Source organism: Chenopodium album, chromosome 11, assembly GCF_948465745.1.
Source record: "Chenopodium album chromosome 11, dcCheAlbu1.1, whole genome shotgun sequence".
Classification (NCBI taxonomy): domain Eukaryota; kingdom Viridiplantae; phylum Streptophyta; class Magnoliopsida; order Caryophyllales; family Amaranthaceae; genus Chenopodium; species Chenopodium album.
In genome coordinates this window covers 26,200,876-26,215,364 of record NC_137844.1, presented here as the reverse complement: position 1 = coordinate 26,215,364, position 14,489 = coordinate 26,200,876, and positions in this window count along the sequence as shown.

Below are 14,489 nucleotides of genomic sequence, written 5' to 3'. Positions count from 1 at the left end.
AAAGTGATTTCAAGACTTTGCATTTCAATAGCCCATTTGAGCATCCTACTAGATGACTCCAAGGTTGTTATTGGCCGCTTTAGAGGTTGGTCTGCGTAGACCACAACCGTATGTGCCAGGAAGTAAGGTTTTAACTTCTTGACAGGCATGTAAAGAGCAAGGCCAAATTTTTCAACCATGGGGTACCGTAGTTCAGCATTTCTGAGTATATGGCTAATGAATAGACCGGGAGCTGAATGTCGTCTCTCTCGGAAAGGAGAATGGCACTGAGGGCATGATCTGAGACGGCTAAGTACATGTAAAGCGTCTCTTAGGGCAGAGGTCTAAAAATCCTTAGTAAAGAGTGTAAATGTTCTTTCAATTTCTAAAAGGCCGCCTTAGCATCATCCCCCCATTTCTTTCTGATCGCCTGGAAGAAATAGAGGCACTTGTCACCTGACCGGCTGAGGAATCTCCCCAAAGCCGCCTTGTAAGTTTCTAAACTTCCCTTACAGTACGGGGTGACTTCATATCTATCACCACCTGTATCTTCTCCGGGTTGGCCTCTATCCCCTTTCGATCAATTAAAAATCCAAGAAACTTCCTACACCAAAGACACACTTCTTAGGATTGAGCATGACCTTGTGCTGCCTGAGTATAGCAAAGGTTTCTCGGAGGTCAGCAAGATGATTCGTCTGTTACTTGGATTCGACTATCATGTCATCAATGTACGCCTCTACATTCCTCCTAATTTGATTAATGAAGACAGTATTAATCATCCGTTAGAAAGTAGCAGGCGCACTATTCAAGCCAAACGGCATCACAGTATAACAGAATAACCTCTGATCAGTGACGAAAATCGTCTTCTCTTGATCTTTTTACACAAATGTATCTGGTGGAAATCTGAGTAGGCATCCATAAAACTCATCAAGGCATGCCCGGCTGTAGAGTCGACCAAGCTATCGATCTTTGAAAGCGGGTAACTATCCTTTGGACATGCCTTGTTCAAGTTAGTGTAATCTACACACATGTGCCAGGTACCATTCGGCTTCTTTACAAGCACAACGTTTGCAACCCAATGAGAGAAGTTACATGGCCGAATGAACCCAGGGTCAACATCTTTTTAACCTCAGCAGCTGCCGCCTGACTTCTCTCCTCGCCGTGATTTCTTTTCTTTTACCGGATGGGCTTCTTTTTAGGATCAACGGCGAGTTTGTGGACAGCGAGATCCAGGCTGATGCCTGGCATCTCTTCCACTTCAAAGGCAAAAATGTGTTTGAATTCCTTTAGTAGAAGGTGCAAGTCTGCACCCAACTTTTCAAAAGCAGTCGTCCCACCTTAACAATTCACTCTGGACGGCTGTCATCTAGAGTAATATCAATGTGATCGCCAGCCGGCTGGGGACGGAGTTCATCTGACCGTTCCCCGGTCAATGATTGCTATTTCTTCTCTTTCTTCACCTCCACCATCTGATCAGCTTTTCTTTTCTTTCCGGCTATTGCTGGGGTTGGGTCAGAGTCCTTGACATCGTCAAGGTCTATTAGCTCCTTCCCATGACCGGTTGCTGTAGCTGTGGGTTTGACGTCTTAGAGATAGCATTCCCTTGCCGTCTTCTGATCCCCGTTCAGGGAGCCAACAGATTCATCATCCCTTTCATATTTTTGCAACATGAGAGCTGGGATGATGACGGCCTTGCACTCATTCAGATTGGGATGGCTAAGAATAATATTGTAAATGTTCAGCTCCTCAACCACCAAAAATCGAACGATCATATGTCACTCTTTTCCCTTCTCCCCTAGCCGCATGGGTAAGTCTATTTGCCCAACTGGGTGCACGACCCCTCCCCCGAAACCAACAAGAGGGTGGGAGACATCACACAGGTTGTCCAGCTTGTACTTCAGCTTGGATAGACACTTGTAGCTGATGAGGTCACAGGAGCTACCCATGTTTATAAGGATCCGACCAACTAGCTGGTTGGCGACCTTACATTCAATGACAACCTGGTCGTCATGCGGCTGGCGGACTTAACCCCGATCCCGCTCAGTAATGACGACCTCTGGAAAGTTGCTGTCGGCTGACGCCTGCCCTCATCAACTGAATTAACCATCTTTTTCAGATGATCTTTGGTGCCCCGAATGGTCGGGCCACCTCCAGCAAACCCGCCTGCTATGGTGTAGACCGGCTCTTTGTTAATGTCTAAGCTACTAGCAGGCTAGACAGTCTTGAACGACTTTCCAGGATTCCTCTTGACAGTCGCTTTGGACTTCAAGATGTAAGATTTCAGCACCCCCTTTTCAACCAAACGGTCCAACGTCCTCTTGAGGCTATAGCAGTCGTTGGTGTAATGGCCGAATTCCTCATGGAAATGGCAATATTTATTTTTGTTCCGTGATTAGACGGAACTCATCATCGAATTCAGCTTCTCAATGGTCAACCGGTCCTTTATCTCCATGAGAATAGAGTAACAATCTTTATTAAACTCGTACCTTAGGACGTACGGTTTGAATTCTTTGTTTTTCTTCTAGGTCAGCTGATCAGATTCATCAACCGCCTAGACTTCTTTTCTCTATTTGCTCTCTTCAGCATTCTGAGCTGGCTGAGCAAACCGGCTCTCTTTTTGCTTGTCAGACTTTTTGGAGTCTGACTGATGGCTGGACGAGTAGAGGTCGGTGGCTTGAATAAAGCTCTCTGCCTCCATCAACGCCTCTTGGAGGGTGAAGACCCTCTTCCTGAAGAGGTCAAACTTAAAGGTTGACCCGTCCTTCAGACCCTTGAAAAAGTCTGTGTAACCTACCTCGTCAGACAACCCTTAAATCTAGATCCTCACCAGATTGAACCGCTTGATGTAGGAGCGAAGTCCTTCTCTCTCCCCTTGCCGAATGGTGCTCAAGTCAAGACTTGTTTTCTTGGCAGGGATGTTCATTGAGAAGTTTGAAGCAAACAAAAAGCCAAGCCTCTTGAAGCTATCAATACATCCGACTGGCAAGTTGCCGAAGCATTGTTGGGCTATGCCCTTCAATGTAGCCGGGAAGAATATGCACCAATGGCATCCTCCAATCCTGACATAGGGAAAATGTAGGTCATTGACTAATCCTCCCTCGGTCAAACTAAATTTATAAACACTCAAAAAATTTAAATACAAGTATTGAGGCAAGTTAAGGATCGAACCCAAAGGAACGGTTATGTTCAAGTGCTCTCGATTATGCGCCTAAGCTAGGTCGAAGTCTAAGGATAAAAGGTAAACACTAACAAACTACCAAAACGAAGAACCAAACAAATAAAGCACTAGGGAATGGGGATCAACAAGTAATCATGACAATTGTAGCAACTCGGGAACAACATGCAAATCAAAGGTTGCCAAGACTAATGGTAAGAGCAATCAAAAGAGCTCGACAAGCTATCTCCTAGAGGTCTAACTAGTGCCAACTACGAGAGACTCTAACTAGGAACGTCACTAACCGAACTCAATCGACAATTGTGAGCTACAAATCGATAGTCTGTATCAATGTAGACTCACAATGCAATCTAGCATAATTCTCAAGGCCTAATCGAATTACACACATGCACGATTTCCATTAATCACTTTAATCTCAACAATTATTCAACATAATCCCCAAATTAAGCACAATCAATCAATCATACAAGTTTCACCAAATCCCTAGCCAAACAACTACTCTAACATCATCATCTAATCAACTAACAACTAAGGAAATCAAGAATCAACAAAATACCAAGAACAACTACACTAATCAAGCATCAAACATCAAAATCAACCCAAACAAACTTGAATATTAAACAAAGCAATAAAGTGAGATAGAATTAGAAATGCTCATTGATAATAGAGAAGATCTTCAACACAATTGTCACCATTGAATCTTCAATCTCTCAATCACCATTGAAATTCCACACTTTCTCTCTCTAAATCTACTCTGAAACTAACCCTAAAACTAGAGAGAGAAGCTCTCAACTAAGCTAATATTATGATCAAAGATTATCTCTAATTAATGCTTATAATTCGGGTCACATGTAGATATTTATAGGAGGCGCGAAACGAAACTGAGCAAAAACAGGGACCCAGAGCAGCGCACCCGCGAGGGCTGGTGGCGCGCCTGCGCAGCAAGGATGCTCGCCCGCGTAAGGGGGTTGCGCGCCCGTGCCCGTGGATTGCGCGCCCGCGCTCCTCTGGGTTCCTTCGATTCTTCTCGAGGCTTCGTGCGTTCGCTACCGGCTTTGAATGAGCACACCGAATGATGATGATGGACACCAAGCAGGCAGATCCAAAAGCACTTGACAGTGGGTTCAACACCCCTCCTTTATGAGAGCGCGGCTTGAGAGTGCAAGAGCTAGAATTTGGAGAATCCGCTTTCTTGCATCTTGAGCTTTCCTATTGCCATGAGCTTACTCCAAAAGCATCTTCCACCTTAGTAATCAATCCATATCAAGACCCGAACCTCGTACAATACCTACAACCACGAAAAGAGAGCAAATAAAGGAGAAAAGACTAGAAAAACCATAGAAATGCACAAAACCGCAAAATAAGGGAGAAAAGGTAAAACAAAGAGCTAAAGCATAAAACTAAGCATTTATTAGGAAGAAAAGCTATGAAAAGACGGTAAAAAAAACCTAAATACTCATCAAATGGGTGCCATTTATGACACCCATCGAATCCCTGCATGTGCATGAGGTTGGTATAAGCCATGAGGTGATCTTCAGGGTTGGTGGTACCATCATAGGCACCAACCAAGACATTGTTAACCTTGGCCAGCTGTGCCACCTCGGTGATCTCCCTGGTGAACGTAGAAGATTGTGTAGGGTTTCGATGAGTCTAACTCACAGTAGAAGAAAACCCGAGCCAAGACCACACTCACAATTAATATAATCACAAAGCATAATTAACTTAAACAATAAGAATTAAGGAAAGATTAATACCTTTGACGAGTGCTTCGCTATCAACAAGAGCTCTTACTTCGGACAGCTTTTCGCTTCGCTCACATGAAGACCTCCAGCGGAAGTCCCCCCACAACATGACCCCGACAAGGTCCAATGCTTGGAGGTTAGCTAAGCCCGACCTAAACTCGAGTAATTATATGTGTTTAAAGGTTTTCTCAATGGAGATGCCTTTACTAACACCTTACTCATGTGAACAATCCCAAGGTATGCCAAGGCTATTTATAAGGAGTGCTTCCTTGTGAATTCCACTCGTCTTTAAATGTGGGACTTTTTCACAAAAAGATCCCTCATAGAAAGAATGTTGAATTCAATCCTTAGTTAAATAAACCAAGGAATAACAAAGTAACAACTGTCACATGCTTAAATGAGGACCACTTCCTCACTTGCTCCCCATGGCAACTCACATACATTATGATCTAACCATGTGGCACCCAACCTTGAGCCCCAAGTTGGGTTCGATTGGGCCGCCACCTTTTGGCCCGCATCCATGACCGGCCACCCGGATCTGCGGCCCGTTGCCACATAGCAATGCCAACGTAGCACGCTGCCACGTGGTGCATTGCCACTTGGTGGCTGCCAACGTGGCACGCCACCACCTTGGCGCGCCGCCACCATGGTGGCTGCCACATGGCGCGCTGCCACTTTATGGCTGCCACATGTGCTGCCACGTGGCGCACTTCTATTTGGCGCGCTTCCCTAGCCTTTTACTTGGCGCACTCCTATTTGGCTGCCACATGCGCTACTTTCTTTACTTGTTACTTGAAGCATTTTTCCGTCTCGCCAATGAAAAGTGAACTAGTACTCAAACAAGAGAACTCACAATACTCATGGTCGAGGAAATAGGTTCCACTAGCCATAATAAGAAGTATACTTATGAGGATTTTTAATTCTCTTTAAGTATTCTCATAGGTCGATCCAGTATGGTTCCAAACCAATACCTGTGCAAATGATTTACAACAATCATGTGCTTGTAGCACAAGAAACGGTGTTATAAATCATACTACACACTAATTTCAAGTGGTCATTAATCGTCCATTGTTTAAATGACCTCGATTAGGGATAATTTTCGATTATAATATTTAATGTTCACTTAATAGGTGTTTCCTTATCAAGACTGGTCTTGATACCCTATTTTGAATATTCTTAGAATCGAATGGACTCATTATTTAATCCCAAACAAAAATTAAATAGCAAACAGAGCAATAAAATTGCATGGAATTTAAATTACTCTAAAACTTGAATGGTTTTTCTTAGTGTCTTACATTAAAAAGTTTAAAATTAACTAAAACATTAAACAGTGAAATCAAAGCCAGTCTCCAACGTGCTTGATTCCTATTGCCTTAACGTGCTTATTGTGCTTCTCTTGAGGCAAAGGTTTAGTAAGTGGATCGGCTACATTATCGTCCGTTCCAACTTTACAAATTCTGATTTCATCTTCTGATTTCCATTCTCGAATCATGTGAAATCGCTGCTTGACATGTTTAACCTTCTGATGTTCCCTTGGCTCTTTGGCCTGAGAAATAGCTCCATTGTTGTCACAATAGAGGGCTATTGGACCCTTGATAGAGGGTACAACATCAAGTTCACCAACGAACTTACGAATCCAAACATCCTCCTTAGCCGCTTCAGCAGCTGCCAAGTATTCGGCTTCAGTTGTAGAACATGCAGTTGTGCTCTGCTTGGCACTCTTCCAACTGAACGCTCCTCCATTTAGATAGAACATGTATCCAGATTGTGATTTGAAATCGTCTCTGTCTGTTTGGAAGCTTGCGTCGGTATAACCTTCAACAACTAATTCCTCTAAACCACCATACACTAGGAATTTATCCTTGTTCCCTTTCAAGTACTTTAGGATATTCTTGGCCGCAGTCGAATGGGCCTCTCTTAGGTTTGATTGGTAACGGCTCGTAGCACTCAAGGCATATGATACATCTAGCCTAGTACATATCATGGCATACATGATCGATCCAATTAGCGAAGCATATGGAATCTGATTCATCCTTTCCCGCTCATCAGGTGGATGTGGACACTGCTTCTAGCTTAGGGTTATGCCATGTGACATGGGTAGGTGATCTCTCTTGGCCTCCTCCATGCCGAATCGTGCCAGTACCTTATCAATATAAGTACTTTGGCTCAATCCAATCATCCTTTTTGATCTATCCCTATAGATCTTGATGCCCAATATATACTGAGCCTCTCCCAAGTCTTTCATTGAAAAACACATTTCAAGCCAGGCCTTTACAGACTCTAACAACGGAATGGTGTTTCCAATGAGCAATATGTCATCGACATATAAGACTAGGAAGGCGATGTCACTCCCACTGACCTTCTTGTAAACACAAGTTTCATCAAGATTCTTGATAAAACCAAACTTACTGATGGCTTCATCGAATCGTAGATTCCAACTCCTGCTATCTTGCTTTAGTCCATAAATGGACTTTTTAAGCTTACAAACTTTCCCATCATTATTTTGGTCGACAAAACCTTCAGGCTGTGTCATATACACAGTTTCTTCCAAAATACCATTGAGGAAGGCGGTTTTGACGTCCATCTGCCATATTTCATAATTATAAAATGCAGCAATCGCTAGGAGGATCCGAATGGATTTAAGCATTGTGACTGGAAAAAAGGTTTCATTGTAATCAATACCATGAACTTGCATGTAACCTTTTGCTACCAAACTAGCTTTGTAAATGAATACATTTCCATCTTTTTCGGTTTTCAATTTGAAAATCCACTTACATCCAATAGGTGTGTAACCCTCAGGTAAGTCAACCAAGTCCCAGACTTAATTTTCAAACATGGAATCCATTTCAGATCTCATGGCCTTTTGCCATTTAGCAGAGTCGGTGCTTGCCATCGCTTGCTTGTAGGTTGTCGGTTCATCTCCATCCATAATCAGGATGTCCTGATTCTCGGTTAATACTATACCAAGATATCTATCTGGTTGAGATCTTGGCCTCTAAGACCTACGTAGGGTAACGGACTGAGCATTTGCATTGTCAGTTTGACTTTACACATTTTGACCAGCGCCAACAGATGTTGTTTGAGCACTTTATTATCAATCTGATTTTGTTGCTCATCCTCTCGAACTTCATTGAGTTCGATTTTTCTCCCACTTGTCATTTTGGAAAGGTGCTCCTTCTTCAAAAAGACACCATCGCGAGCAACAAACACTTTGTTCTTAAATTTATTGTAGAAGTAATACCCTTTGGTTTCTGTCAGATTTGGGATGAAGTTTGTCAGAAATCAATTTCTTAACATATGCTTCGCATCCCCATATCTTTAGAAAAGACAACCTAGGAGGTTTCTTCGTCCATAACTCGTATGGAGTCTTTTCTACAGCTTTTGATGGAACACGGTTCAGTGTTAGTGCCGCAGTTAGAAGTGTGTGTCCCCAGAAAGAGATAGGAAGATCACTAAGACCCATTGTAGATCGTACCATGTCTAACAAGGTTCGATTTCTCCTTTCGGATACTCCTTTCGATGTCCGTTCCTTGTGGCAGAGCTCATTGGTCCACATACATCAGTGTGTATTAGACCCAACAAGTCACCTCCCCTTTCTCCCAACTTGGAGAATGGCTGCTTAATCATCCTTCGCAATTCTCAAACGATTGCAAATCGAAAGAGTCAAGAACACCTTCTAGTAGACGTTTCTTGATGCGTTTGATGATAATATGGCCAAGACGACAATGCCACAAGTACGTTTGATTTGACTCCATTGTCTAAGCCCTTTTGGCGGTTTTTTTCACATTATAAACTTGTTTGTCTAAAGAAAGCACATAAAGACCATTTTCAGAATGTTAAATACCATATAAAACATTATCGAGATAAAACGAACATTCATTGTCCTTTACTCGAAATTCAAAACCCTTGGCGTCTAATGCCGAAATTGAAATAATGTTTTTGGTAATGTTGGGAACATAAAAACAGTTTTCAAGTTCCAAAACAAGCCCAGAGGGAAAAGACAAACTGAGAGTTCTTACGGATACGGCTGCAATTATGGCTCCATTGTCGACCCGGAGTTCAACCACTCCCTTCCCTAGCATCCTAATGTTCCTTAGTCCCTGAGAATTGGAACAAAGGTGTGACCCACATTAGGTATCTAATACCCATGATGTTGATCTAGTGAAGTTTAAGTCTATAACGAATATACCTGATCCAGAAGCAACGGTTCTGTTCTTCCTATCTTCCTTGAACTTGAGGCAATCTCTCTTCCAATGTCCCTTCTTCTTGCAATAGAAGCATTCGGAATTAGATTTAGAAGATGCTACCTTCTTTTCTTTGTTATCCTTGGTAGCTTTAGGCTTAGGAGGAAAGGTCTTTTTCTTACCCGTCCCCTTAAAGCCTTTCTTCTTTTTGCCTGAGAATTTGAACGGCTTACCCTTTTTTATCATGAGCATATCATGCTTTCCCTCATCCTTGAGCGTTTTCTCGGCTTGCTTCAACATACCATGAAGCTCTGTTAGGGTTTTCTCCATGCTGTGCATATTATAGTTCATCTTGAACTGATCATAGCCTTTGTGCAACGAGTGGAAAATGATGTCAATTGCCATCTAGGTTGAATACCTCGCATCAAGCCTTTCCATGTTCTCAAACAATCCTATCATTTTGAGTACATGTGGACTGACTGGCTTTCCTTTCTTGAGGTTGCTCTCGAGGATCTGCTTGTGGGTTTCAAACCTTTCAGTTCGGGCTAGCTCTTGGAACATGATCTACAGCTCAAAAATGATCTCAAAATCTGTCTCCTTTTCAAAGAAAGTCTTTTGAAGCTCGGGAGACATTGTGGCCAACATGATGCATTTGACATCCTGATTGGCACTTTGTCATCGGTTTAGGGCAGCCTGAGTCACCTTCTCATTGGGAGTCTCGGGCATTTCCTTATCAAGGACATATTCCTTTTGCTCTTGCATGAGAACTATGCGCAAGTTTCTTTGCCAATCAAGAAAATTTTGCCCACTCAACTTCTCCTTGTCGAGAATTGAGCGCAATGAGAATTGGTTGTTTGAGTTATTTGAAGACATGATTCTACAATTGAAAGAAATTTAAAATGAAAAACCATTCATAATACTTAAATAAGATTGAAATCATGCATTTTAATCAAACATATTTAAACGTCTTATTCACACATTAAAATTGTCCCGATTTGGTGAGAATAAGTCGATTCCAAGATCCAAAGAAACAAAGGGTGAATAAGCATGCTTTGGATTGTCTTAACACTCAATCTTCTAAGGTAAGAAACTCTTTGCTAATGGCTCCAAGCCACTCTTGATTGGATAAATCGTCGCATCTAATGCTCTCTCAACAACTTATCCACTTTGTCACGACATGTTAGGACTCCATCACTCATATCGTTGAGTATAACCAAAACCAACATGTATGCGATGTCTTGCTTTGGCAAGCCCATCATCATACCTTACGTATCCTAGGGAGTAATAGTGATGCCTCGCTTTGGCGTAGCCCATCACTACTCTCAATAGGTCGATAAGTGTTGTTTTGGAATGGCAATTACACTCAATATTTCAGGGACCTGGGGTTTCCATGTTGGTTGATTTAAGTGAACTTAATATATCATCACAACATTCGAAATCCTAAACATGCATCTAATATATAATTCATATATAAATAATCATGAATATATATCAAAAACATAAATAAATATGCATTTGGCAACTAGCATGACCCCTTGAGTCTTCAAGTCTTTAAGGGACAGCTTTTGCAACTTCATGGCTTCGTCTTCCAAGAAACTCCGTCTTCAAGACAAGACCATAATTATGCAAACACTAGTATTTACGATTAGGACTAATCTAAATATTAAGGTACAAAAATACTCAACGCTTCGCAGACCGTATTTAGATTTACAAAAATACATCACGGATCGCAGTCCGTATTTTCTATCCTAATCAGGCCCCACTAGTTGCCATTCCATAAAACCTGTGAGAGAATATACATTCCATTCATCCATTCACTATTTGTGAATGGCCCATGCATTTTACAGCGATAAACAAGTAACAATGCATAAAACACGCGTAAACTAGTAACTAATTTAGGTCATAAATCCAATTAACATGCCTAATTAAAACTAGTCAAAGTTTGTTAAATCGATTATGTAATTTAGCGCAATTAATATTGAAGCTCCCTCTAAATTCCGCAACCATCTTAACTAATCCAATTAATTAAGTCGGTAAACCCAAAATTTTGTCAAAATTAAATTTTGCCAATGCCGCTCAAAACCGAGGCCTAGCCTCAAAATTTTAATTAAAATATTTAAAACCAAAATAATTAAATAAAATAATTAAAACGGAAAAATTGCAAATAAACATAGCCTTAAAAGGAGGCACAAGTGCTAAGTGAGGGGTTGTGCACACACCTAGCCACACCAAGCAACGCATGCACCACAAGGCTCAACCACACACAAGCAACCACGGGAAGCGGTGCTTGCTGGCTGAGGCAGCAGCCACACATGGGCTGCACTTATGTTGAGGCTGCCCTTGGCAGCCACATGCGGGCTGCTATGTAGCCCGCTCGCCAAGGGGCATTTTGCCCTTGATTTTTGTGCAACACCCCGGGTTTTTAACCTTAATTTTGCGTGACTAATTAATTAACTCCAAATTAATTTTAGAATTAATAAAATGAGCCAAAATGAAAAATTAATACAAGTCCAACTTAAATTAAAAATTCATCAAGGTGCACATCACCAAAATTATTTCCAAGAACTATTCTTTAATAAAATTGGTTTAACTTGGTGTAATAAAACGTACAAGGGTAATAACTCATTATTAATTTAATCAATTTAAATTAATCATGAGATTTTGACAAAATAAAGGGGACTTGGAATTATGAACACAAATATTCAAATAAAGATTCCAACTTTAACTTGTGAATCCTTGAAAAATTATATCTTCCAACATGAAGATAAATCAAATTTCTATCACAAGATTCAAACTTTATGTTTACAATCAACTTAATACATGATTAAATCAAAAGTTCAACCAAAAAATCATGGAATTTAGTAACTCAAAGTTTCAATCACTTAAAACAATTAAGGATTGAATCTTTAGTACTTAGAAGCCTCAATGAACAAATTTTTCACATTTAATGCAATGGATTTGCAATTATGTGAAAATATGAAGCACCAATTACTACAAAGTAACCATGCTTAAAGAGCTTTAAAAATGCAGAAAATTAAGGAAAGAACCAAATACATAACCACCATAAATATGCCATTAAGATTCAAGGTTAGAAAGACTTAAAATTTTTCGTCAATACGAAAAATCCCTCGAAAAAGACATTTCTGGTCGAATTTTGGCCAAAAACACAATTCTAAAAGGGTAAAATCATTCCCATAACACGTTTTCCACCCAAAATTCACTATTTTTGGTGAAAATATGGATTTTGCGCTGAAGACAGCTCTAATACGGGATTAAAATAATAAAATTGAGCTACTAATCAAATTAGCAACATAAAACCAGAAAAATTAAGCCATAAAAACACCTTGAAAAGTATGATTATAAAAATAAATGAGCAAGGCTCTGATACCGTGGAAGAAAACCGGAGCAAAGACCACACTCACAATTAATATAATTATAAAGCATAATTAACTTAAACAATAAAAGTTAAGGAAAGATTAATACCTTTGACGCGTGCTTCGCTCTCAACAAGAGCTCTTACTTCGGAAAGCTTTTAGCTTCGCTCGCACGAAGACCTCCAACGGAAGTCCACCCACAACACGACCCTGACAAGGTCCATTGCTTAAAGGTTAGCTAAACCCGACCTAAACTCGAGTAATTATATGTGTTTAAAGGTTTTCTCAATGGAGATGCCTTTACTAACACCTTACTCAAGGGAACAATCCAAAGGTATGCCTAGGCTATTTATAAGGAGTGCTTCCTTGTGAATTCCACTCGTCTTTAAATGTGGAACTTTTTCACAAAAAGATCCCTCATAGAAAGAATGTTGAATTCAATCCTTAGTTAAATAAACCAAGAAATAACAAAGTAACAAGTGTCACGTGGTTAAGTGAGGACCACTTCCTCACTTGCTCCCCAAGGCAACTCACATGCATTGTGATCTAACCATGTGACACCCAACCTTGAGCCCCAAGTTGGGTTCGGTTGGGCTGCCACCTTTTTGCCTGCATCCATGACCCGCCACCCGGGTCCGCGGCCCGTTGCCACGTGGCATTTCCAACGTGGCGCGCCGCCACGTGGCGCATTGCCACTTGGTGGCTGCTAACGTGGCACGCTGCCACGTGGCGCATTGCCACTTGGTGGATGCTAACGTGGCACGCCACCACCTTGGAGCGCCGCCACAATGGTGGCTGCCACATGGCGCGCTGCCACTTGGTGGCTGCCACGTGTGCTGCCATATGGCGCTGCCACGTGGCGCACTTCTATTTGGCGCGCTTCCCTAGCCTTTCGCGCGGCTAAGGTTTTTACTTGTTACTTGAAGCATTTTCCCGTCTCGCGAATTCCTAAATTTTGGCTCGACTTTCGACACTCGGATTCGACGCTCCAAGCTCGAATTTCAGACGTCAAAATATTAATTACTCGATTGACTCATTAATTCCTTCCAAATTAATTCGTCGTGTCGGTCCGTTTGTTGATTGGGTGTGACCCGAAGGGTTCAGTCAAGATTAAGCTGTAATATTAATTATGCTGATCGGAAGCGGCCTCCACCTAGGCATTCCGATCACTTGATCTCACTGAATAATTAGCTTTCTAATAATTCCGAACCGGAATAATACACTTGTTCAAAGGACATCATTTCTATCAGTTTGTTCACCAAGTCTGAGCAGACGGAGCTGCCAGTCCAGGGGTTGGACATTGTATGCCGCCTGACCTCCGAAGAGGGCCGGCTACATGAATGGTGGTACATATTACCCGTGTAGCATCTGAGGCCCAGTGTGGACGAAATTGTCGCCTGTATGACTCTCATGCAAGGATTGAGAATTCCTTGCGGATGTATTTTTGAAGCTGTCTGGAAAGCTCAATGTAAAGGCTGCCTTAGACAGCTGCTAGCTCCTGTTATGCTCGATGATGTGTCGAGCATCAGAGAACATTTTCTTGCTGCCATCCGGCTGAACAGTTCAGATGACCTTCCTTTTGCCCGTCTGAGGCAGAAGGATCTTGGACCAGTCAATGGCAAGCGTAGCCTTCTCCTTTAGATGTGGAGTAGGCTTCCTTTCTCTAACTGACTTTCTCCACTCGGCTTGAGGAGTCTTTTTGGCCAACTGACCCTTGCTAGAGCCAGCCGTCCTTTTGTTGATCAGGTCCTTGATTTCACCCTTGAAACTTGTCATGAATTTCATGAGTTCGTCTCAGGTGATTGGAGCCTAACCCCTTGCCATCTAGGTATTCCCAGGCGGTGGTCTAGTAGAATTGATGGGACCAGCTTCATTGTTGCCTCGTTCCAGTATATCCTTGGGACGGATACGCTTAAAAATGAGTGACCCATCAGGGGCCACATAAGTTTCGAATTCACAGTCGTTATCTGTTTTATGGTCCGTATGGAACTCCCCATCGACCGCAGGCCGGTTGGGATCAGGTGGCGGTACAGAT